Below are 25,224 nucleotides of genomic sequence, written 5' to 3'. Positions count from 1 at the left end.
CTGTACATTTACCTACTCCACTTTACAGAGACATCCCAGAGATCTAAACACAAGGGCTAGCTAGTTGTTTCTTTCATGTATTTGTAGCTATTTTCTTTTAAAAGATATTTTTCTGCAACCTTCGTTGACAGATACAACACTTTCAGCAGCTAGTTCTTCCATCATTTGAATAAATGAAGCGCTCCCTGCAGCAAGTTGTTTCCCTCAAAGATTAATTCCCTACTACTCATTTTTTTTTCTCTCAGTGTCCTCCAGATTCCTCCTTCAACAGCTTTCTAGTTCTACCTTCAGGTATTGGTTTCAAATCAGGGCCAGCTTGATGATATTGAGTTTCTTTGGGGCCAGGAATCTAGTCCAACAAAAGAAGATGACCCTCCCATGAAAGTGATGCTACATGACACTTTTCTTCTTAGTCTGAGTCTGTATTTATTGTACAAATTTCGATTTTCTAGAAAAACAGGGGTAACAACTCTAGATTCATTTATGATAAACACAGCATGTTGTACATTGTCAAAGGATTTCTTCTGGGTGTTATTCACATTCAATTAACTACCAAGAAACTTTTTACCTTTTAATATTCAATTTTTAAGAAGCTGTACCATGAAATAAGACCTTTTGTTTACCTAATAGTTATATGATGGGGTTAGTTATTATTTAAATACACACTGTTGCAGGGTGTATGGGAGAGTTTGGGGGGTGGAAATGGAGCTGTACATCTTTAAAAGCCACAGATGCCCACACGACCTTCAACATCCTGCACATGCTGTGAATTGCATGGGAGACATTTGTTATGTACCTTGAAAGGTGAAGAGCTTCGGCAACCTTGTCGAGATTCTTATCTGTACTCAGAGGATGGGGTCTAATTTTAATTTTGCTTAGTTCTGCATTAATCGTAACTGACTACATACTGAGGACAGTGAAACTGTAGTCAGCTGTAAAACCAGTGGGAGGTCAAAATTTTCTGGTAAACAAGGTACCTGCAACTCTCTCATAATGTTTCTCAAATAACGGGTCACAAGTGGAACAACTGGGAAACTGCTGCTTAAATGGCATGTGTTAATGGAACAGTCTTAAGGAGGACAAAGTCTTCAGTCAGGTGTTACAGGTAACAGCAGTGCACATTTTAAAGATAAGATGAAAGGAGGCCTATTACAAAAAATACTTGTCTTTGAAATGGGCAAAGAGGACACCTAAAAAGTTTGAGCAACTCATACCTAGCCATTTTATTCAATTCACTTGCTTTTCTTTTATTATTTGCTACAGTTATTTGTATAACCATCTTATATTCTAAAAGGTCACTATTCTTATCTGTCATGGATATTGCAGAAAAGTCTAGCTGAGATAAGGCTAATGCAGCTGTTTCTGAGAAGCAAATGTTCAAATGTTTTCTGATGGTAATGTTAATGCTCCACAGCAGAGGTGATACTTAATCACCCTACACACAAACCATGTGCAGTGCAGTACATAGCCTTGGCTGCAGTACCCACGAGACAGTGGAATTCTGGATCCTGAAAGAGGAGGTAAGATTACAAAATGCAAGATTACAACCTTGGACTTCAGGAGAGTAGACTTTGGCTTCTTCAAGGATTTAGTTGGAGGAGTCCCATGAGGTAAAGCCCTGGAGGGAAGAGGGGTCCAAGAAAGCTGATAATTCTGAAGAATCACTTTTTCTAAGCTCAAGGGGTCCATCCCAATGATGAAACTCATGCAAAAGTACAAGAAGGCCTGCATGTATGAACATGGAGCTACCAAGAAAACTGAGACATAAAACAAGAGTCTCTAGAAAGTGGAATCAGGATCAGATAACATGAAAGGAATATGGAAGTACTGCCCAAGCATGCAGAGGCTGAGCTAGGAAACCCAAGGACTACCTGGAATTGAATCTGTTGAGATGTCAAAAGCAACACGTAAAGCCTATGTATGTGTCAAAAATACAGAGTCCTGCAACTGAGGAAGAATGACCCCAGGCATCAGTATATAATGGGAGCCAAACTACAAGAAAACAGCTTTGCAGAAAAGAGCCTGGGGCTCCTGGTGGACGCTGAGTTGAACATGAGTCAGTCTCTTGCCACAGAGATAGCTAATGATATTGTGGACTACATTAGGAGGGGTGTTGGTCCTATTGCTCTACTCAGCACTGATGAAAAACACCTGGAATGCTGAGTCGAGTTCAGTGCTATCCAGTATAAGAAAGGCATGGAGCTACTAGAAAGATTCAAGAAAAAAGACCATTAAAATTATTAATGGATTGGAGCATCTCTCATAGGAGGAAAGGCTAAGAGAGCTGGGACTGTTTATCCTGGGGAAGAAAAGCTCCAGGAGAATCTCATCAGTGTACAGATATCTGAAGGTAAGGTGTAAAGACAAGGGAGTCAGGCACTTTTCTGTGGTGCCCAGTGACAGGACCAGAGGCAAAGAGCACAAACTGAAACACAGGAGCTTCTGTCTAAACATAAGGAGGAACATTTTTACTGTGAAGATGACCAAGAACTGGAACAGGTTGCCCAAAGAATTTATGGGGTCTCCATCCCTGATATATTCCAAAGCCACCTGGAAATGGTCTCAGCAACCTAGATGATCCTGCTTGAGTAAAGGCCTGGAACAAGACCTCCAGATGTTCCTTTTAACTTCAACCATTTTTGAAATGTGAATAAGATATTACAATACAGTAGAACAAATAAAGCAAAAAATTACAATAGGTCATAAAAGTAGCGAAGAATTGCACTGTTCATCAATAAAAGAGAACTAACTCTAACTGAATATTGCAACCTAAACCTGGAGAGCGTGCAAAAGGGCTCTGGGCAAAGTACTATTTAAACAGAAGAGAGGTATAAGAGGATTATTTTATTTTATTCATGTTGGGATGGTATATACTAACTTTAGCAAGCACAGTATCCTTTCAGTCCCATGAGAAACAAAACTGCTTGCAGGGCTCCTCTGTACCCTTGTTTAATCTGCGACACTGCAATTGGAATTTGTCACTCTAGGAGCTACATTTGATGTTACAGCCTGAAGCAGAGCTCAACCAAAATAAACAATCTGCTCTATTCTGCTTAGACTAATACGACAGTGATGTAAGCCCCAGCACAGTGGAAAATGCATAAATGGGCTGCCACACAGCACATGCACGCATAGAAACAGCAACACAGCTCAGAAGTTTTATTACTTATACACGTCATGTGTAAGAAGCCTTGCTTGGACTTTGGCTGTGCTATGCAACCGTATTTTTTCTGCGTGTTAATGTGGAAAATATGCTTATTATTTCAAACAGCCCTAGGAATTTTGTGCCACACTGAGAAAATATCTTTATCTTGAAAAAAAATAAATTAGTTGAGTCAAGAATTTGCTCCATCATAACCTGCACACAGTTATTAGGGTGGGAGAGCTGAAAAGGCTTATTTTATCATAAACATCCCACAGTGACACAACTGTGCAAATATTTGTTCCAATAGCTTGTGCGTGAATAGAGTATTTTTCATGTCCTCTCTGCCTTTCTCTGGTTTTTGATTTAGGGCCTCTGGAGCTTTGCCAGTGCTAGGCTGTTCGTCCCACTTGCACATACAGGCTCATTAATGCAAATAGTCACGTTGAAGCCCTAATCTGGTTATGTCTTCTACTCAGGATCACTTGATCAGAAGGAGGATGGGGAAGAAAATGCTGTACATAATTCTGTTAAATTCGTCAGCCAGAATGGCTGACCTCAAATCTAGAGCCTTACATGCAGTCATTTTTCCTTTTCTCTGTCCCCAAGCTAAGAGAGCCCTGCAAAGGCAACTGACTGAGCAGGTCACATTGTTCTATAAAGATACAAGAGGTTATCTTGTTCAAATAATTTTATTTTAGGAAAAAAAGAGGATGGAGTGAAAAGGAAAGCAACAAGGTCACTTCAATAACATCACAGAATATTTTCTAACTGTCTTACTTTTTCATATTTTCAACTTCAAAGATGCATTTTCACATAGAGCATTTTTATTTAGAAAGGCAAGAAAAAACAGCATCAACACAAAAAAGATAACTATGTGTATAAAGCAGCTCACCAAAGTTAAGGGCCTAAGAAAAAAAACCGCTTTTCTCTCCACATCAGGTACAATTTATATGGCCTTAGTGCAATCTTTCCCATATCATCCTGCCAGTGATCTCAGCTCTCATCTGTAAAATCATTTTCTCAAAGGACATGAGGCTATCTGTTCTGGGTGAGAGCTCAGCTCCTGTACTTCTTTTCATCAGAGACCTCTACATGAGCCCAGCTAAAGTGTAACAGCTAAAATTTAAAATTAATGCTATGGAAGACACTTAAGCAGCGACCACTCTTCCATATTTTGTAGAGAAACAGACGGCCATTTATGAACATCCTGCTCTTCTCCTTTGCCCCTGCCTTGTTGACAGCCTGAACTGTGAGGTGCTTACTTCCTTGCACTGGCAAGGCAAGGATCAGCCCCCAGCTGCCACTTTGGACTGTGCCCTAGAACCACAGCACGGCAATATTAGCAAGTTTAAAAATCGTCTTGATTTTTCAAATTCTTACTTCAAGCAGCTTCTTCCACTACATCCTACTACTAAGGGTACTGTGCTTGGAGTGCACTTGTTTATATTCTGAAGCTGTATCTCAGACTGGATGTGGGTATTTCCCAAATCCTCCCTTCCCCCATCAGCAGATTCCGTCAGCAGAGATACTTAGAACTACCCCTAGATGGGGATACTGTCCGCAAGTCGCTGTGCTGGGATTACAAATTCAACTCTCCGAGTACAAGAAACTAAAATTAAGTACTGACTATTTATTAATCTCTGGGCAATTTATGAACCCCCCTCGCCCTTCATACATACTTCTCTGGCCTGGGCTGGCACACACCAGGGATCATATTAAATCCTTTAACTCTCTCTCATCCCTTTTCTATCCAGCAGTAAGAGCTATTTTCCAGTCACATAAAACTCCAGAAGGAAGAGTTAACGGCTGCTCGGAGAAAGCTCTGGATGCTTCCTAGATTAGGAGCAGACAGCAAGTGATGTAGGGACAATGCTGTCATCATGAGAACCTATACTGACACATTTCAACAATATATAATAATGTAGAAAACACCTAGGAGATGAATGTATTAATTTTTTATTGCCATGCAAGTTATCTTCATATTATCTTCTATTTTCAGCTTGACACTTTTCTTAGCTGGTTGCAACTAACTGAAAAATCAAAGCAAATCCCTAGAGAATATGCTTCTTACCCTAACAAATTAATTTCATTATTTTTTCCATGTTTTTAGCAAGATCTCAAGAGTGATTTCACATAGCAGAATGAACAGTGATCAAACAATTCAGTTTGCATATTTACAAGTCCTTTTCCACTTCACTGCATCATGAACCTGTTTCATGCTGACCTGCCCTTCTTAAAGTCATTTCCATTTACAGTAAGAGTGCAACTCACTGACACATAAACTGGAGATATTTTATATCCACGATGTACAAGTATAAATGGACAAATACAGGAAGTAAAAAATTCATTCCTCTATGATTACTAGTCTGTGCCAAAGTGATTATTACTCTTTTTTTTTTGACTCTGAGAGAGAGATTCTGCAGTTTGTTTCCCAGAACTACTTCTAGAAAGTCTGTATGTTCAGCTTTACATAAAAGAAATTTATGGAAGAGTTGTTGGTACTGCTGTATGCGTAGATAAAATGATTCCATGCTAAGCAAAGATAAAAAAAAAAGGAAAAAAAAAAAATGAAAAGGAATAAAGAGCATGCATAGTGGAACAAAGCAGACAATCAAATAGAAGTAGACAGAATAATTATAGATGTCTGAATAACACTCCAGATGGCATTTTGGGCATCACAGTTAATAAGCAGGCTGTTTCAGGGGACCAGCATGTTAGCACATTATTGCAACAACTGGAAACCAGCAGCTGAAGCATGTCTGCCTGATTATCCAGGGAGCAGGCTACATGCAGCAGCCAAAACCAAAAAAAAAAATACATTGTCTGGATGCTTACTGGTATGACAGGTTCAGGAACCCAGTTTTCTTAACAGTAACATGCTTAAAAAAAAGTTACCACAGACATGACTAACGCTCACTTCACGAGGAATTGGTCTTAGGCCAGTTAATCTGGTCTAAGTTCAAACATTCAGAAAAGGTATCTTTGTGGCATTAATTACCCGAACTATACACTTACATTAAAATTATTACACTTCTGCTCAGATGAACATCAAGCTGTTCCTTATGCTTTTCTCCCTCTGTACAAAATTTATTTTAGTAAAAACAACAATTAGAGCTAAATAGGAGTTTATGCTGCAATTTCACTTTATTCCCCTTTTGACCATTGGAATCAGCAAATGACTTCTGCAGTTGCAACTGTTGGAGCTGAATGTTAAATTGTATGCCAAAATAAGCTTGATATCTTGTCAGTTATCTTCTCAAATGAAATTCATCATCTTCAGTACAGCAACGAGTCCCACTGCTGATATGCAGCCCTCAGGAAATATATTTCAGGGATGGAAGGTCTGATATTTCCATCAAGTAGAAAGACCCTTAGCAACTACCATGCCATAGTAAGTCTTAAATTTATTTGAAACAGCAATTCTGTGAAAACATAATATATAATACTCTCCCAAATATCAAAAATAGCATGCCTTTTTACTTTGAATTTCAAATTGAGGTTACTCCATAGAACTCTTACAGATCCAAAATCAGAGACAAACTTCACAGAATCAGCTCTGGAATCAGAAGCTTTAGCTTCATTCTTTTTCTTTGATTCCTGTGTTCAGGTTTTCCCATCAATGACTCCTCAAGTCTCTGTGTCCCTGAACAGATCTACACATAAAAATCCAATCAAAACAAAACAAATAAACCACCCCTAAACAAACCAGACCCTTAACAGTAATCCCTGATATATTAGCAAAATAAATACATATATTTTTAATAATTTCGGTAGCTCATGGTGTGGTTTTAACTGCATTAAAAAAATGCAGTTCTTGACTGCTCCTTGGTTCGTAAAAAATCCCCTTGCAGATGCTGCAGAGCACATTTGTCAATTAAAGCATTTGCAGAGTTCTCCTACCTTCCCAAGGATACTAAATTGCTTATTCTGAAAACAGAAAATAAATATGTTATGGTAGGTGGTGGTTTGTTTTTTGTTGTTTTGTTTTTGTGTGTGTGTGTTTTGGTTTGGTTTTTTTTAGTGTGGTTTTTTTTATGTGGTTGGTTGTTTTTTTTTACTGGTATTCTTATGTCATTGTATCAGAAAATAATAAAAAAACTCCACATTGTTCTGGAAAAGATAGTGAAAATATGCAGCAGTTTTCTAATATTCTGTGATATAAACCAGACTTATCCATGTATACACTTTTCTACCCTCACTGAAGGATTTCTGGTTTTAGTATTGAATAAGCTTGATGTACCTTAAGGTTGGGAGACACACCTATTCCTAATATCTTTTATCCTCTGGGAAGAAAGAAAATTCATCAGAAAAGAAGGCAACTTATCACTAATTCATAGTGGCTTCTTTAGTTCTTGATTTCTCTCTTAGTATCTATTTCAGTTTATCATAGAATCATTGAATATCCTGAGTTGTAAGGGACCCAAAGGGATCATCAAGTCCAACTTCTGTCCCTATGCAGGACACCCTTGTGTACTCTGTCAGGCTTGGTGCTGTGGCCAGTGCCCTGGGGAGCCTGTTCCAGTGCACAACCAACCTCTGGATGAAGAACTTTTTCCTAATATGCAGCCTAAACCTACCTTGACACAGCTTCAGGCCATTCCCTCAGGACCTATCATCAGTCACCACAGAGAAGAGATCAGTGCCTGTCCCTCCCCTTCCCCTCACAAGGAAGCTGTACACTGCAATGGGGTCTCCCCTCAGTCTCCTCTTCTCCAGGATGAACAGACCAAGTGATCTCAGCTGTTCCTCATACAGCTTCCCTTCCAAGCCTGTCACCATCTTCATTGCCCTCCTTTGGACACTCTCTAAATAGCTTAATGTGATTCTCATATTGTAGTGCCCAAAACTGCACACAATATTCAAGGTGAGGTCACCCCAGTGCAGAGCAGAGCAGGACAATCCCCTCCCTCGACCAGCTGGTGATGCTTTGCCTGATGCCCCCACCCAGACATGGTTGGCCCTCCTGGCTGCCAGGGCACTGCTGACTCATATTCAACCTGCCATCAACCAGGATCCCCAGATCCCTTTCCACAGGGTTGCTCTCATCTCTCATTCCCTGCTCTGTACCTATGTACAGGGTTGCCCCATCCACGGTGCAGAATCTGGCACTTGTCTCTATTACATACAATTGGTGATCGCCCAGCCCTGTCATTTGTCTGGGTCAATCTGCAGGACTTCTCTGCTTTTGAGAGAATCAACAGCTCCTCCCAGTTTAGTGTCACTGGCAAACTTACTTAGAATACCTTTGCGTCCCATATCTAAGTAGCTTGTCTACATTTATGTTAAAAGAAAGTAACTACAAAAAAATCTAGAAAGACAGTCATGAAAAAAGTAGAGGTAGGGGCTTTGCTTGGTAATTTATACTGGATATGATGTGCATCCTGATTCGACACGGTTCTGTGGTTACCTTTTTTTTTCACTTTCCATAATGTTTACTGGCAGAGAAAAACAAACAAAAAACCAAATCAAAGCAAAATCTAACTTGAAATGTTAGGAAATTAAATAGCAGTCAGAAAACAGTCAAAGGTATTTGTTCTCAAAGCATAAGCTTACATTACACACTTTAAGCTTAATTAATTAAGATGTAAATTCAACAAGGAAAATCAGTGTACTGAGTATTATTTATGTCCACCTTGATTATGTAAACTTTGCAGGAGAGGTTTTAGCATTTCCTGGACTAACTCTGAAACCCTGCATGCCAGATAAGCCACAAGGGAAAGAAAAGGCATAAAAAAGAGTCTGAAAATTTAAAGGCTGCCAAGTCCTCTATTGTCAGTTCAAGAGTTCCCAACCACCCTGTACAGAGAAATCTCCCTGAGCAGCATCTAGACCACTGAAGTAAATAATGGAAACATTAAAGAAACATAAAAAAAGCATAACAAAAATTTGGCTTGCCAACATCAGAGCAATGTCTCACATACTTGCTCTGGAGGAGATGTTACTAAGAAATGGCCCACCTCTGCAAGACAGGATTTTAATGGAGTTTGGATCCTAATAAGCTTTGGCATTCCTCTGACCTCCTTTGTATTATGAGCACCTTGTCCCTCTCCTCTGTATCTGCCTTTAAGTGCTGCTAAAACATCTGACAAAACTTCCAGAGACTGCTGCTATTCTACCATTGACCTCACCACCAGTAAGTAAAGCAGACTTTTCTGAGAGTTAAATTAATTTCCTTTAAAAAATGACAACAGATACACAAAACTTCTCCCAAAGCCCACTCCAAAATGCACTCAGAATTATGGTTTAAACCTTGTCCAGATTACTCTTCTGTTCTTTCTTCCTTCTGTTACTTATTTTAAACGTCTTTTTTTGAGTCTACATCACAATTTTTGGAAAGTGGTATATTCAAGCACTTATGTTGGCTGTATTCAGGAGAAGTCTAAGATTAAATTCAGGAATATGCCTCTGAATGGATTTAGTGATCTTTGGTGTTAAGGCCACTAAGGAATCACTAGCAAAGATGGCTTCTGAGTTCGAACGTTTCTCAGGATTTTTCAGTATAAATCCCCTGCACGAAAATAAATCAAAGTGTTTACAACAGAAAGAAGATACTCATGAAGCTTCTATGAATTGTCAGCTCATGAAAATGCACTGTTTTACAAGATGCTCTTAAATAAAGGTGATTACTATTCATTATTTGAATTACAGTCATATCAGAAGACACAGGGAAGATTGATACCTCATTGTGCTGGGCACAATATAAAATACAGAGTGTAAGACAATTTCTGACATAAGATAAGCATCTAAATAGACAAAAGAGGTAAAAAGGCATTGGGAAATAAAACAACTTGTCTGGAATAATAGGCACTTTTTTACCAGGATGAACAACAGAGACAGTATGTAGGTGGCCTGAATCAGGATGAATGTCTGATAGTTGTGCTTCACAGCATCACAGTGGGGAACAGAATGAATGTCTTTCACAGGCAATCTAAATCAAGACATTTATCTCAAACAGAGAAAAATAACCAGAGCCTACCACCACCATGATTTCCCTGGCCACAGGTTCAGCAAATGGAATGTCCTTCTTACATTCTCAGGAAAATTCAAACTGGGAAAAATTTACTCATTTCTTGGAAAGACTGGCAAAGGAAAAACTCATTAGGCAGACACCTTTATCTGTAGAGAGAGCTGCACCAATACCATGCAATGTTGGTGAATGGAGGAAGATAATCCTACAGAAGCTTTCATTGAGTGGTTCCTGGGACCAGCATCAGAAAAGCAGAATTTCACAGACCAGAGGGAAATTGAATTCAGAGATAAATTTTGAGTAAGAGTGTTTTGCTGAGGAAAGTAGAATTTACTAAAGAGACAACCAGATCAATCATTTGTTAAAGTAAAAAAAACAAAACAAAAAACAACAAAAAGGACAATAACTTAGGTTACTAATGAAGATAGTTTATTAATATTTAATCTGCTCCCTTGTGAGGCAAAGCAAAAAACCCACAGTCTGTTATGATGAGAGGCCTTTTTTGTGTTCCACATTGAAGACCTGGATTTTGAATAGGTAAGAAGGTTTTCAGGATAAAAGAGCCTGTCAGAGTGCAGGTGAAAAATTCTGAAGACCACAATTGTTCTATGTTTCACCTTGGGCTCTCAGTCCCTCATTTTCAACGTATTCATATTCTGTCATCAGAATTTTTGTTAACATAATGCTGTAGAAGAGTGAGCCTGTAACATGAGACTGCTAAATCCCAGCTTTATTCTCTAATGACTGTCTATCAAATATGTTCAGATTACCTGTCAAAGAGAAGATGTTTTTAAATTTCTAGTTCTTCAAGCCATGTGGGAACCTAAAAATCCCAGCACTGCTGCCTTTGATAATCACAGCAAGAAAAAATAAGCAATCAGAATGTAGCTGACAATCACAGTAATTATGCCAGCAAAGTGCATTAACTTGCACCTTTATAGTAATTACATCTTTCTTTCCCAGATGGAAGAAAAATGCTACAGTTCTCAGTAAAATAAGTAAATAGAAATATGTTACATAGTTACCAGTTACATAAAGCTATCTTTTCGTCAAAGCACTATAAGATCTGAAGAATTTGTAACCCGTATTTTCATGAGGGGATTGATGTCCCTGAACCTAGGCAAAAGCTTCAGGTTTGGAAGAAATATGCTGAGGTTCTTCTGTCAAAGATATACTGCATATACACAGAAAGGTTTTTTCTATGCAGACTAGAAGAGAGATTGAGGAAAAAATTATCCTACAATAAAAATCCGGATATAGTTATCACATTTGAAGTCACTGTATTAGGCAGATATTCTGTTCCAGAATGTTATTGTTTAGGAATACAGCAAGGTATGCAGACTGAAAAAGTTATTATGAGAATAGCTTTTCCATTTAAATCCCTTCTTGCAAATAAGTCTGTAACATCCACATTTTACTGAGGAAGAGCTTAAGTAAATAGTATTTCCCTACCTCAAAAAGGAGGGTAATTAAAGAAAGAAAAATCCCATTTGTGAATATATGTTTTAATTCCCTTACTAATGAATCTAATATAAAGAATTTTGATTAATAAAGTCAATACTGAAGTAAAGGATATCATATGTATAACTTATGTTGCTTACTTAGAATCAATGGAAATTTAAAGAATAAAAATCCCAGCTTTTCACTCTCTAAATATAAATCACTGCTTTGAACTGCATAAAATACATCATACTTCATTATATTACTGCAATATTTCAGAAGCTAAGGATTGAAAACTTCTAGGAGGGTGAGCATTATATAAACATTTACCAATTGAATTTGCTGTATTACAAGAATAATACTTATGAAACCTAAAATAATGTCATCATGACTGGTTTTGTTGAAACTCTTTTAGTACCTATTCTTTATGACAAAGAGTTCTTTTTATTTATATGGGCATCCTTTCTCAAAGGGCATTTTACTGAATATGACTTTCTGCTCAGAGATAGAAGCTTCCAGGTCTCTGATATCCATAAAGGTAATAAACAGCTTGGTAGCATTGTCAGATGCATCAGAAATCTGACAGGAGGAGAGAAGGGAAAAGGAAGGATTGATTCTAGCCAGTTCAGACTATGAAATTTTCTAATGCAGATTATTTTTCAATACTATTATATTTTTACTAAAGCCAGACAAAACAGACTATATACTTTTGCCAGCATTTGTCATCTTTCCTCTTATATGCCTCAATTCTGCTTCATTTGTTCCTCTGAATTCAACTTTATATATGACATTAAATTACAGTTGTATAGGTATTTATGGCTGTAGCTGAGGCAGTCAAGAATACTGCCAGTTTTCAAAGGCAAATGAACCTGCATTTTTCTCTTTTTCTGTTTCTTTTTTGAGGAGATATTTTTGTTTTTTGTTTTGAACTAAAAGTTTCAGTTACTTCCTCTGCAATGCTAATATTCTGGATGGTAATGCAGATAATTTTCTAACACTTGTGCATTTCCAGATGGAACTATAGAAAATTAAAAGGAAAGCTGATAACTGGATGACTAACATTACTTAGGATGTCTGTTCATTTCTCAGAAAAGAGAAAATAGAACAGAGACCTGGACACTGAGGGGAGTTTCTCTGACCGACACTGCATATCTGCTCTAAAGATGAGGCAGTCAGAATGCTTTGAAGAACACCTCTTAAATGTGTGTTAGCTTAAAAAACACTGTAGGGTATAAAAAGTCACTGAAGAACATATATAAACTGTCTCCATCATGAAAGGCAAGCCTTAGACAAATATCCTTCTGTATATGCAACAACAATTCAGAAAGCACTGTACTTGCATATATGATAAAGATATCCAGTTCAGTGCTGAAAATACACTGGAGACCAAGGACTACCCTGGTGTTCAAGTACATTATATGTTTTACTGGACAGAATTTGGGAGCAGAACTGTATAAGTAGCTGAGACACTGTCTATATACAAGTCAATACAGAATTTACTCATAGAGGGAACTTGTCTAGCTTCATCCTGCTTAGATACATATTGGAAAACTAATGAATCAGGGTAGTAACACACTGAGTATGCAGACAACTAAACTTTATTTATTATTATTGCTTTTTTTTCAACTTCTCAGCTTTCAAAAACCAAAGTACTTTGAATACAGTCTAACAATTCCACTGAAAATTTTAACCAAACAAGCCTGCCCTTTTTTCTCTCTTTCTTAATCGATATTTCCAATCCACAGGTACAAAATAGAATTAAATAAAATAAGAACTTTAATAATACAAACAGAACAGTACCTCTTGAGAAGCAACTTAAATACTCCTCTTGACTATATTAATGTTCTGTACAACGATTTTGTCACAGTTGTTTTCTAAGAGTTACTGTATATGTCATATCAAGAACATGGAGATTATACTTGAGTCTGTTTAAATGAAACAAGAACTGGCATAAGGTTAACTGTACTGTTGTTGCAGCATAAAGTTGTAAAGACAAGCCAGTGACTTTAAACCGTTCACAGTATTTATTATCTGAATGCTGCTGCAAAATGCATTTTTATAGCCCCAGCACTTGGTAAGCATTAAACAGCTGTCATAGGAGATTTCAAGAGTAACCTTGCTAGGTTTAACACAGGTTTCACAGTACAGTCAGCCTTAGTGAAATTGCCTAGCTCAGGTATAAGCAGCTATATATGTAAGTCTTACATAAGTTACTGTGTCCTTTCCTGTCTTTACAGGATAGGCAAAAATCTCCCCCACCCCATGTCTCCAGAGACGTATCACCTGATTCTTTGTGCTTCAGCACACTGAATTCCCCTTGGATCTTTATGCACATAAAGGAGTGAAGGAGCTCACTGGGGAACTACTAGACCTTGAGTGGTTTAGTTACCACTCTGGATACAAACTGTGCAGGTCATCACTCCAAGAAAATGAGAAGTTATTCATCTGGCTGTGCAACACTCCAAGTCATACGAGCTAAAAGCATTTTGAAAATGGACGCACTATACCTGGGAAAAAAGTGAAGTCTAAATCTTCACTAAGGTATAACCTGACACTAAAAAAAAAGGATATACTATTAGTATATTTCAGCATTTTCATAATATAAAAAAGAGATATATGTAAACTAAGGAAAAAAATTAAAAGAAGATATATATGTAGGGAGAAAGACTGCCTGTGCATCCTCCCCCCCCATCAACACTGTTATGTATAACTCATATAAAGGAAAATAAAAATTAGTCTGAATAATGAAAATTCTATCTAAAGCTAACTGGTTTGTAGTTCTCTTGAACTCACTATGTCTGCTTTTCCTTAGCTGTAATTCACCAAAGGAAGGACTTGATTACAATGATCAATGATGCTTTAAATGACAAAACAAATATTCAGAATCATAAGTATAAGCAGAATTACAGGGGAAATAGGCACAAATTCATGCTATTTGGTCTTCATCATGCTTTGAGTTTGTAAACTCATGAACAAGGCAAGTCCGCAGCATCCACTATTAATAATCAATTCTCATAATTACATCAATATATTGAGAACTTAAATGAAAACCATTTCCTCTAACGCCAAAACAATATGTTACTGTAAAATACTTGATCAAGCTCCTTAGACAACTGTATATAGCTTAGGTTTAATTTAACTAGGTTTCTGAGATGCTAAGCACATTGCACAACAGAATGCTAGGAGAGGAAGACTACTTATGAACAATACTTCAGAAATATTTGCTATGAAGAAAGAACAAAGAAAATCAGAGAGAAGGAGATTGCAATTGCTAGTACTGGAAATATTTTCAATGTGTTGCTGATTTAGAAAGTAAAATAGAAAGGCGCTACTGGATGTTTTCTCTAACGAGGAAGAATGAGAGACAGGACAAGATTCTAATTAATGTGGAGTAGTACTTTTAACAGAGAAAAATGACAAATATTTTGAATTTAGAAAATGCTACCAAATTTTCAATATTTGTGTGTAGTATAATACAGAAAAAAAAATTCAGCAAACCTCAAGTTCTGCCTCGTGAGAAAAGCAGGTAGATAGAAAGATGCGTGGATCAGCTGCAGCTCAGAAGACCTGGGAGCCAATCAGATACCGCTCAATGGAATTTCTCATTTTAAAAAATTAATCGAAAAAATAAAGCTACCTATGTGAAATGCTTCCTTTTGCAAAGTACTGAATTTCCCTACTACACCATTTCTGCAGTGAAACTTCTGACAAGTTTGATTTTAATTCCAATTTTGGGCAAGTCCCACAGGCTGATCGATTTGGGTCCAGGGGGTTGGTTGGAGTGAAAGCACTGTCAGCAAAACTGGCAACCGGATACCAGGTGGACATTTTGGAAAGCAAAAACATGGATTACTTTGGATCCATGTTATATTCGAGAAAACAGAAAATTTCCAGGTGAGCTAGGGAGGACACTGTGGGCTTCTCCCATGGGAGACAGACTTAGAATGAAGAAGTAGGTAGAGAAATAATTAGCAAAAAGCCCACAGGTGAAAGTAGAAAGTGAGACAGCAAAAGCAGTCAAGTGCAAAATCTTAAGGCATGCAAAAATAGAGGACTTATATAGCAGAATCTTTAAGAACAGCCACTAAAGAAATGGGGGGAGTGACAGCAGAGCTGAGTGAGGGCTCTCAAGAGAGCTAGAGGATAAAGGCGCCGAGGAAGAGAAAAAGGAAGTAGGCTAGAACAAGAAAACCAGCCAAAAGTTTGCATGAAACTAGGATAGACTAAAACACTGACACTGAGCCAGAATAAAAGTAGTTGATGGCTTCATTACAAGCAGGTTCTCTGGAGTGGAGAGTGTGGCATCTGTTGAAAACACACAGGGCAACATGGTCTAATCTGTTCTGTACAGGTACTTACACCATGCTCACCACCATAATGGGAATGCCCTCCAGCAGTGCATTAAGCTACATGATTAACATCTGCTAGTGATTGTGTTAATTTCCATCATTCTATCTGGCAGTGTAAAACCAGTGAGAGTTAAGGAAGCTCTTAAAACCATGCCTTTTCAAGGCAGGAACTTGGTTAATGGATAGTCGTGTTAATATACATCCCACTGAGTTCTGTCAAAACTAAATCCTCTCTTATATTTCTATTTATCCAGAGATTACAGTGTTTGTTCATGATGCAGGTAGCATCATGACATAGTTCTTGAAAGGCTAAGACTTAAAGGAAATAATTTTCCAAGGAGGCTGCCTACAGTTTACAGCAAAATTTTACAAAGACCTATTTTAATATGGCAAGGATTCCAGTTAAACCCCAAAGGCCTGACACTTCTTTCATTTGCAACTAGTTGAACCTTCCATGACACTCACGACTTGCAGTACTTTTTCCTGATTTAATTCTGTAAAAGGAAGAAGAAACAGGTTTTCAAAATCATGACCAACTTCACCCAAATTGTTCAAACTCACAAACCACAGGCAGTGATCCATGTATTTTGAACTATATGAAAGAATATTTCCATGAGATCAAGGAACTGAGCAATGCCAACTTAGATTTGTCTTATCAATGCCATGCAGATTAGACCATTCCAATGTGAAATAAGCCTATACTTTGAGCTGGCATTAAAAGGAGGCACTATGTGCATTAAGAACTCTGAATATGAAAAGAGGCACAGCAATGCCATGAGGCTATGCCTGCTTTTTTCACTACACTTCTAAACAAAATACACCTAAATCACACTCTGATGATATTTCTATAGAATTGCCACAGCAAGATTTATACAGGTATACTTGGAGATTGACTTTCTAACACACACAATGCATATTCCACTGTTTCAAAAACTGATTATAACCATTACATTGGGATAGAGACTTAAGGTCATTTTAAATTAGCATCATTGAAATAAAGATATATTCTGCTTTGACAACTTTTATTAGTTACTCAACGTTACCATCTAAATCAAAATACTTTCAACAGGTAAGTACTTTTAAATGCTTCCACTGTGTGGCTTTACAGATGGAAAGATGCCTAATTTTAAGTTACAGTACTGACTTCTGAGCCTTATGGTAACTTCACTATCTGATTCAATAAACATGACTGCATTTATGTTTAAGCACTAGACAGTGAGATCTCCTTCTAATACTTAGTTTCAACTTACTAAACACAACTTAAACCTTGGATCATTGGATCCCAGACTAAGTATGCAACTGCTGGTATGCTTATCCAATGTTCCACCCTTTAACTTGGCAATATCTTTTTGAATAGCACCTGAACCAACCAGAAATCTGGGGGCTACCAACTTATGCATTTTTCTGCTTCTTATTTGCTCCTTAAGTAGCTGAAATCTCTGTCTCACCTCCCAGTAGCAAGTTAACACAGAAAAGATTAGCAGAGTGACACACCATTTATTGGACAGTTATTTAAACACTTTGGCCATTCACTTTCAGTCTATCAAGTAATTGTTTAAATATTGCAAAGAATTTTAAGTAACCATGGCAGTTTTCCTACAAGGTGCCTGACTACTACAGAACATATAATTTTTACTCTCCATCACAATTAAGCTGGTGTTTTTATAAAACAAAGATCCTGATATAAGGTTTTCTTCAGCAGCATATTATTTTTGTGATGAGGTGGGTACCACAAAGTCATATGTCTAAAAGGCCTCTCTTCTTTCAAAAGGAGACAGAACTGCATCATTATTGTCCTCAGGATCAGTAAAACATGTGGGTGGCTGCATGGAAACAGTATTATACAGTGTGGGTAATTGCTTAGTCATGCCTTTCAGTTAACTAAGCTTAGGCTTATTTTTTTTTGTTTTGATTAGCCATGCAAGTCAGCTTGAATATTTCACTTCTGGAAGAAACTGCACAAGCACCTCACTCTTCATTTTACTGTCTGAACAGAAAACTGTTATTGATAAAGAAGCCTTTTCTACAGTACACAACTTGACTACAAAACCTTTTTGTGCTAGTTCTACATCTTAAAGATAAGAAAAAACTCCAAACATTAGCAGGGTGTACATCAGTCTTTACAATAAGTTTATTGTTGCAAACTAACTGGAGTCAAAGGTCTTCAAGAAAGAAAAAATTCTGATAAAGCTTATATATGTTAGAAAAAAAAAAAAAAATTTGACAGTGTTCTCTTCCATGGATTGATTCTAACATTTTTGGTACAGTATATCCTAATACACTGGGAAAAACAAAAAGAAAAGAAAACAAATTGTTTTCCAAGATAAAAACTGTTTCCAGAATTAAAACCTAGCTCTATTTCCCTCAGCTGTCATCTGCGATAAGGAAAAGAAAGACTCAAAACTCTTGTTCTTTTCTTCTGACAGCTGCTATTCCACAACAGGCTAGCTATCCTGCTGTGGGCTGACACTTCTTTGTCAAGCAGGTTGTTTCCTCTACACAAAGGCACCTGATGCTGCAAAGACTGGAGGGCTGCAAGGGCAACACAGCCATGGGGATGACTAAGGATGGGACTTTTCAAAAAGGCTTGAGTCACTTATGATCACAGATCCCATTGACAAACAGTGAAGTCTGGGATCCAAAACCACTATATTCTTTTAAACACAAACAAAAGAATTCTTTATAAGATTTTGTGTAGCTTATAATGAATAGAATATAGGGAGAAAAACAGAAGAGAAGGTGGGGAAATGTTTTGTAACTGTGAAATGCAACTCTTTCCAGGTTTTTATTTCTTGCATCCTTTTTAAAGAGAGGTCTTTATTTTAGACAACTCAGCTCCTTGTTATAGAGATTGTCTCTAAACACGCTAAAAAATGATGTGTCATTCTGTAGAGCTTACATGAAGATTGAGAAATTATTTTAAAAATCTTGGAAGTTTGGATTATGGGTGATGATCAACATTTTTCTTTAGAACATCCTACTCTTGATTCCCAAGCCCAAACTGCACCAAATACAAGAAATACAACTGTGGAGAGGGGACTTGCTTATATGGCATGCAGGATTCTTCACTCCTGTTCTTATAGGCACAGATTAAAGAAGCCGTAAGATTTTTCAGAAGAATGTCAAAAAGCTGAGCACCTCAGAAGACAGCTGGGAATTTCTGGACAGTTCAGATGAATTCTGGCCGTATTTCCTCTGGCAGTAGCTTGACAAGGGGAGGCTAAAAATGACCATTAGCTAAAGGTTGCCCTTACATGAAATAAGAAACTGAAAAATCTAACTAAACCTCATCACCACCTATTTAATGCTACCAAGACAACAAATGCACACGGCAGCTTGGACTCAGGATAACTTGCAGTAAACCTTGAAAATGTTTGCTGTGCTGGTTTGTGCCTTCCTCTGGAATGTCAAATGCACTACAGAGCAAAGAAAAAGGTCAGAAAGAGTTTGGGGCAAAAGTACTGAAGACTTAATCCTGCCCGGCATAACGATATAGTATGCCCTGTGCAGTTCAACATGCCAGTCTGTATTTCTTGCCTCTGGTTAGCAAACAGTGCAACTTAACCGTACCTCAAGTTATGACTGCGATAGGCAGCTTGAGTTGCTGTCAGTCATGCATCCCCTAAGGAATTTAATCATAATCAGAATTTTGCACTGTGACTCTGCGAAGACTTTGTCATTAAAAAGATTGATTATCCTTGTTAGTAAGGTTTTTAAACTTTTACATGTGACAGTTTGTTCTCAAAGCTTGGTATGGGGAAACGCTTAAGATAACTAGGCAACATTCTAACTCATGCCTTTTTCTTTCCTCTGCTAGAACAGCTTCTTGATTCTAACTGATGAATATGAGAAGTCGTTGCAGCTGCCAGAAGGATATTATATATTTTTGAATGGATGCAAAAGCTCTGAGCCATCTTAACTTGAAGAAAGAGTTTTTCTATTTAGATATCAGAGCTATGCAACCAGTTTTGAGATCTCCTTTTTTTAATGTTTGGCATTTTCAATGAAGTGATGCGGAAAGGGTAAACTGATTTATACCCTAAGGTGGCATTACTAGAAAATAGCTCAGGCCAGGTTGTCAGAAAGTAAGGTTAAAAGTTAAAAAATAGTCAGAGAGCTGATGCACTACCTCAAGTGCAATGGAAGAGTCAGCTGGAGGGCTCTGCTCCAGTCTCAGGCCTAACAGGGTGAGGATGCTGCAGACAGTGTGCAGACAGCCCACGGCAAAATGGTACAGGATGAAGCAGTCACCAAATTCAGAGCAGTGCAAACACTTCCATGGGGCCCTGCAGCCCACAAGTAAGGTACAAAAGCAATAGGGTTTGTTATTCCTTGTTTCTAACAAGTACTGAGCTTATCTTTTCAAACCTGAGTCAACAAAGAGCAAGTAAAATCAGCAAACTGGGCTTGAGGGTCTGCAACACAGATAGATATACTGATCCAAACAAGAAAGATAGCAAGGCAGACCAGTCAAGCCCAATGCTGGAGAGAAATTAAATTCGAATGCCCTTTACCTGATGGTGCATCCTTGTTGCTATTATATTTCTTAATCTATTGAGGTAGACAGATACAAAAGTGCCAGAATGATAAAACTGAGGCAGTTGTATGAAAAATGGGAAAGAAATATTATCTGTGTGCCTCCTTTAAAGCTGTGATCTTGTGCAGAGCCATTTTACACTTAAATGATACTGTCCCTGATCAGAATTTCCTGTGATACCTTAGGGAGAAAAAATACATGCAAAACCACTCCAACAAATGTTTCTGAATGCAAAGGTCAGAGCAGAACCAAACTGTTTTCAAGATTACATTATCAGGAAAGATTCCCAGAGTGAGGGAAACATCAATAAAAATAAAAGAGTCCTGAGAACACTAGCTGAAAATTGTTTGCTTGCAATTATTCCATTTATTTTTGTGATATGCCTTTCTGTTGACACATTTATCCCAAAAGGATACTCAATTTTCATGGTAAAAATATCATACAAAGAATATGGAATTCTCTTTCAATGAAAACTGCAGAAGCACACACTAAAAATATAGAAAATAATTTTCTGATGCTGACAACACTGAATCTTTATTTCCCTGGTTATCTCTGCTATTAAATGATCAAACTGCAGAAGGACTAAAATACTGGTATTTTGAACAAATAGTGTAATTAGTAATTCAACCAATGGGAGAAGGGAATCTATTAAGAGTTCACTTATGTACAGCATTTATTAGTTTAATGTGCACGTCTTTTATTCTGCAGTCTGTACAAATCTCTTCATTAAAAATTCCAAAATATACAAATATATATTCATGCCTTAGAGAAATTTTTCTTGAAAACAAGTTTGTATGTAATTCATATTAACATGCACAAGGATTTAGGCTACTATTCAAACTAGTCCAAATGTGCACATATGTATTCATTTAGAATGTCTATCTACTTATGCAGATTAGGTAACTCTGTGACCTTTTTTCATATTTAATTACCCAATTAGCCCAATAAATTTGTTGGGTTTTTTTTTTTTTGGTTTTTTTTTTTTTTTTTTGTTTTTTTTTTTTTAATTTCCGGTGAAACAGAAAATACATGATACTTCATAATTTAGTTATTTCAGCCTAAATCTAATAGTGCAAACCTGACTTCCCATGAATTATTTCCAGCACAAGAGATGAACTTTTAACAAAAGAAATTACTGACACTGTAATGCTTTGCCAGGCAAGTCATTATACCAGGAAAGTAAAACCTAGAAAGTGCCTAATCTAAAAAAAAATTGGTCTCAACTTTTATCTCACATCGCACCTAGATTTTTAAAGAAATAAACTGCCAAAATATGAATATTGCATATTAAGTTGCTAATTTTATCACTTCTGCAGATTTTTAGACAAGGATAAGACACATGAAGACAGATGCCTGGATTAATATTGAATCTATTGACTGTTTTTACTGTTGTCAATTACAAAAAAAACCCAATCTTTTTTCAGAAAGCAGTTGATGATTTTGAATGTCCTTGTCTTGGTAGGGCTCAAATAATCCCTTTTCAAGGATTTTGAGGGCTGAATTCACGGCATTTCTAGCACAAGATGAGTTTCTAGTATTTTCTAAGGATGTTCATGTCAGCCCCAAATTAAAGAACCCCTTTACTATCCCCACATTTTCAAACATTAACTGTATACTGGGAACAAAAAGGCCTGCTCTATGAGAGACTGGTACATCTGTTCTTAGTACTGCCAAAGAGAATCGTTGCTAATTTCTAAAATTATTACATGACATGCTCTAAGATTTATTCTTTTTCCTCACTATTGACAAACATCACTGAATACCTGAGTGCTGAAAAACAAAATGCAAAGCTATTCTCTGCACATGGCTGAAAAGCAGCTGCATAGTCCCTTCTTCCATCTAAGACAGAACATGTTGGCAAATACGTTACAGAGCATCTGGTCAAGAATGAAGCATACAGCTGATGACTAGGTGGTAAAACTAAATCTCAGCAAAATGGGTGTGATACCATCAGAGTGGTAGAAGCTATTGGAGTTAATGGTAAGTTTATGCATGGTCCTTTGTCTGAGATTGTGCCTACTTATTACTCAAATTTGCAATTTGGGAATAGTCTGTCTCCTGTTGCTACTAGAGAATCAAACTGTTAGGGTGTTTCAGCAGGATTTTTCATTGTTGCATAACTAGAGGACTAAAACCAACCAATTTTTTCCATCTATTTGCTCTGAATTCCCATTACTCTGCAGTGAGGTATCCTAGCCATGAGTTTATATATTCCTGCTTTAGGTGCCTTTATAACATTGCACTTGCTTTAGATGCCTTAAAGATGATATAGCAGACAAATCCTGAACGATAAATGACTTCTATTAATGAACACTGGATGGCAATTATGACTTACTATTTGCATTACAGCTGTGGCTTATAGTTTGCACTAACATCAAGGCTGAGTTTTCCTAGGTGCTGAAGAAAAACATTACAAGACATTATTCTTCCTCTAAAATATAAGTAATGTAAAATATAGCTAAAAAATGGAGTAACCTGGGCATATGACATTGTTTGTATAATAGCATGCAGAAGTGGAACGGCAAGAAGAACTTTGTACCAGTCTGGTTCTCTTGTCTTGTAAACAACGCTTCATCTGCTGGATTAAGTTGTGTTGCTGTGAACAATTCTCCTCATGCAGCTTGCAAGGTATGATTAATTTTGCATAAGCCATTTACAAATACTACCCTAAATCTTATAAAGTAGGGACTGCAAGGTAATTACGGCAATTCCATTCTTCTTTGAGAGCATACAGATTCTGTATTTAAGAACAAATCCTGAATTTCATCAATGATTTGTGGAACACGATTATCATACCTAAAATATCTAAAAGATAGAAAGTGGAAGTAGAATATAAATTATCCAGCATCAGAGCCTCATTATAGGGATAAAAATATTTAGAAAGGAACTGATGATTCCTGAGATTCACACTGATTTAGCCTTTAACAGGCTGGTATGCTTTATTTTACGGTGCAATATAAACACAGTTTCACTTTTTTATTGTTCAGCTCTTTCATATCCTGTAAATGGCATTAGATAAGTCTATAAATAATAATGTGGTAGCTAATTGGGCCACAGCCATATTTTTTTTCTTACTTCCTTAATGTATTCTGTGCTGTGAAATCAGAGTAAGGCTGCTAACACTAGGAAAAATAAGCACGATTATCCTTCCCTATATGTAATTGCACATCTGAATATCTGGTTAAGTGGGTTGGTATTACACTGTATGGGCACAAATTGAGGAAAGTCAGATCATGGAACAAAGCCAAAACTGATATTAGAAAACTTTTCATATGATACTACAGAATTTTGCATTCCATATCTATGAGGAGACTTCCAGAAGTTTTAGTGAGACAGTTCTCCTTTATCCTTACTCTTCTCTACATGGACAAGCAGCTTATGTGCTCAAATTCAACTGAGGAAGGAACAAAAAAATCATATCAAATACATTTAAGGAAAATTTGCTCTCAGGGTCTTCTAGGACAGCAAGTAAGTGCTAATTACAGACTGTATTAGCTGGCATTCCTCCTTCCTAGACTCACGTCAAGAAGAAAGGCATATCCTACTTTTAAGAAAAATACTACCAGGTTGAATATATATTGTATATATGGACTGCTCCAGAACTTTGAGAAGGATTCTCAAATGAACTACCCCACATATGATTTAACCAATCTTTCCCTCATGCTCCAGCAAATTTTTCTGAATTAGGAGACGGAAAACTCAACCTATCAATGGGTACAGCCCTATAGGTTTATATGGGCATAGATACGGAAACTGTATGGTGAGCAACACCTTGGTGATCTTTACTCTTGATTCTGATGATTTGGGCTTTTACAAACTTTTACTCCATCTGTCACTGGTAGGTATCAGTAATGGAAACTCAGGCCACAGCAGTTTTGAGATGTTAAAGCACCTTAGATTTTACACATGGATCTGTTGCTTTCATTAAACGAACTTTACTGAATAATGGTCTGATTATTTGCATTACCCTACAACTTTTTACTCAAATGGACCAGACTAAGTTTACCTGATGAAAAAGCCAACACTCTGTCCAAAATTTGAAAGCAACTGATATCAACCTGAGAACTTCTTTTAAGAAATATTAAAACCAGCCAAAACTCTAAAAAACAAATGAAACAAGCAAGAATGACCATCTTTCCTTCTTTTTTATTATTCTTTTTCTCTGCATTTAATGATTGATCTGAAAAAAGTACACATGATTTTTTAAGTAATCTCCAAATCTTTTGGTGGATATCATTAAGAGGCTGTCATTATCAAACAAAACAGGTTTTTCTACACTATATATTTTTTTTCCCCCCACATTCAGGCAAAGAAAGAAGCTTAGCATCCTCTGTGAGCTTGTCAAGGCTATGAATCTCCAAGGATACAACAGTAAACACAGAATACTAGGATGCAGCCTGAACCAAGAAAAGTCAATAAGCTATCTAAACAACCCAGCAACAATGTTCCCTTGGTCTCATTCAGGATGGAATCTTAACATTCATTCTTTCAACACTTACTCTTGCAATTTATTTTAATTCCTTAGCTGCTTCTACTGTGTTTTGTTATCTATTTAGCCCTGAAGCCATATGCTGCTTACCTATGGTACCCTTCTAGTATTTAATGCACTTTAAAAATTAACTAAGGTTGTCCAAACATAGTGCCAGAAAAATTTGCCTGTTGGATTCCCAATCTAGTCTGCGTAGCTTAGAAATTGGGTCTCTTCTTGATAGTGTCTTCTGCAACAGTCTCCCAAGCAAGCAAAACACAGTTCAGGTAAAATTAATTAATTAATCATGATATGCAC

The 25,224-nt window shown here is 37.1% G+C and overlaps 1 protein-coding gene across 1 annotated transcript in view; it reads right to left on the bottom strand.

Moving 5' to 3' along the window:
- PRKN (parkin RBR E3 ubiquitin protein ligase) overlaps positions 1-25,224 on the bottom strand; it is a 705,198-nt gene that overhangs the window by 279,834 nt on the left and 400,140 nt on the right. The window lies entirely within an intron of this gene.

Source organism: Myiozetetes cayanensis, unplaced genomic scaffold (assembly GCF_022539395.1).
Source record: "Myiozetetes cayanensis isolate MyiCay16 unplaced genomic scaffold, myiCay2020 scf2-11, whole genome shotgun sequence".
In the NCBI taxonomy this organism is placed as follows: Eukaryota; Metazoa; Chordata; class Aves; order Passeriformes; family Tyrannidae; genus Myiozetetes; species Myiozetetes cayanensis.
The sequence above is the reverse complement of the archived record's forward strand: the minus strand, read 5'-3'. Positions and strand labels throughout refer to the sequence as shown.